We start from the raw sequence: 2,500 nt of genomic DNA on the forward strand, positions 1-2,500 counted from the left end.
ATCCTCGACATACCCGTGCATTGAGAAGGTTTGGTGGCCGTACTCCCAACACAAAAGCATACCGAAGACAACCCCAAGCTAAAGCTCACTTGAAGCCAACGCATCGTCACCATGTGTTCGTGTGGCCGAGAATTGGGTAGCTTCTTCATCAACCCCGCCGAAAGCCATCCTCGACATACCCGTGCATTGAGAAGGTTTGGTGGCCGTACTCCCAACACAAAAGCATACCGAGGACAACCCCAAGCAAAAATTCATTTGAAGCCAACCCATCGTCGCCCACAACTAGTGGGTGAATGGTGTGCTTCCCGGGGTTGGCATAGACATTCCCTCGCATGCAAAAGATTGTCGATGCGAAAGATTATCTATGCCAACCCCGGGAAGCACACCATTCACACACTCCCGACCGGTGTGGTGTGGCGGTGATTGGATAGTTACGGATTGAGCACTTGCCAAGGATCAAAATGTGTCATTTAGAAGAAACATTTTCAAAAAGTTTTTAAAATCTTGTGGGTTTGCAACTCATAAGAGCGTCACTTTCAACGTCCCCGGTATTGGATTGAGTTTCTAAAAACAACCGTGCACACCGAGGTTAAACTTTACCGGCTCCACTCCGACTCGCCGCTCGCCCACAATTTGTTTGCAACGAAACATTTGTTTTTAATTTTGTTGGTTTGAAATTGTTTTGAAAAGGTTCTTTAAATCTAGTGGGTTTGCAACTCATAAGAGCGTCACTTTCAACGTCCCCGGCATTGGATTGAGTTTCTAAAAACAACCGTGCACACCGAGGTTAAACTTTACCGGCTCCACTCCGACTCGCCGCTCGCCCACTAGTCCGAAGGCAACAAAACATTTGTTTTTCATTTTGATGAAAATTTCTGTTTTTAAATCTTGTTGGTTTGAAATTGTTTTGAAAAGGTTCTTTAAATCTTGCGGGTTTGCAACTCATAAGAGCGTCACTTTCAACGTCCCCGGCATTGGATTGAGTTTCTAAAAACAACCGTGCACACCGAGGTTAAACTTTACCGGCTCCACTCCGACTCGCCGCTCGCCCACAAATCCGAAGGCAACAAAACATTTGTTTTTAATTTTGATGAAATTTTTTGAAAACATTGGCTTGGCAAGCCCCAATCCGCGACTATCCACCCACCGCCACCCCACACGGGTGGTTGTTGTTGCGAAATGAGGTTGTGGTCGACATGCCCGTGCATTTGAGAAGGAGTTCCTAGCACTCCATGCTCTCCCATGCCAAAAAAAAGCCTAGACAACCCCATTTCGCAACTTTCCACGCCTTTTTTTTCCTCCCTCACCCATGGCGGCGGCGTGGTGGCGGAGGCCGGATTCCGGCCACCACCGCCATGGGTGGCAGCCCCCCGACCCCGACACCAAACCCATAATACCGAGGCAACATATCGAGGCAACATGACATGGGTGTGGCGTGGGGGAAGGGGGCTGCAGCTAGGAAGGCATGGGCTGCCATGCATATGCAGGCAACACACACCCCCCTATATAGCATTTTATGCATTTAGCCCTTTGACAGGAAGAGACATCACCTATGCGCGAGGAGTCATAATGGGCTCTAAATAATTCAATACAAGGTATTTGGACGTGATTTTTTGCAGGGATACTAAGAAACATGCAATCTATGATGGGAAAAAGTTTCATAAATTTTTGAAGTCGGGAAGTATTTTTTATTATTTTTAGAAGTCGTAAAATTGAAAAAATCATTAAAACAAATCCGGGAGGAATTTTTTAGTTTTGTAAGTTGGAGAAGGTCCTAAAAATCATAGACTACTTATGGGGAGCTTATTGTGCGAGGAAATTTCAATAAAAACGGGGTTTGACAAGATTTGAAAAATTCTGTCGACATTTGAAAAAACCTGGAACCATGCTGCCGGCATGCTGCGCACATGCTGCGCGCATGCTGCGCGCAGACTGCGCGCATGCCATGGCAGGACAAGTTTCGCTAGCCTCACTGTCGACAGATGCGCAAGCTGCGCGCACGCTGCGCACAGGCTGCGCGCACGCTGCGCACAGGCTGCGCGCACGCTGCGCACAGGCTGCGCGCACGCTGCGCACAGGCTGCGCGCACGCTGCGCACAGGCTGCGCGCACGCTGCGCACAGGCTGCGCGCATGCTGCGCACAGACTGCGCGCACGCTGCGCGCATGCCATGGCAGGACAAGTTTCGCTAGCCTCACTGTCGACAGATGCGCAAGCTGCGCGCAAGCTGCGCGCAAGCTCCGCGCACGCTGCGCACAGCCTGTGCGCATGTTGTGCGCAGGCTGCGCGCATGCCATGGCAGGACAAGTTTCGCTAGCCTCACTGTCGACAGATGCGCAAGCTGCGCGCACGCTGCGCACAGGCTGCGCACAGCGCATGCCATGGCAGGACAAGTTCGCTAGCCTCACTGTCGACAGATGCGCAAGCTGCGCGCACAGGCTGCGCGCACGCCATGGCAGGACAAGTTTCGCTAGCCTCACTGTCGACAGAATCAGCACGCT

The sequence above is a fragment of the Prunus avium genome, unplaced genomic scaffold (assembly GCF_965620075.1).
Source record: "Prunus avium unplaced genomic scaffold, drPruAviu1.hap1.1 HAP1_SCAFFOLD_32, whole genome shotgun sequence".
Lineage (NCBI taxonomy): Eukaryota > Viridiplantae > Streptophyta > Magnoliopsida > Rosales > Rosaceae > Prunus > Prunus avium.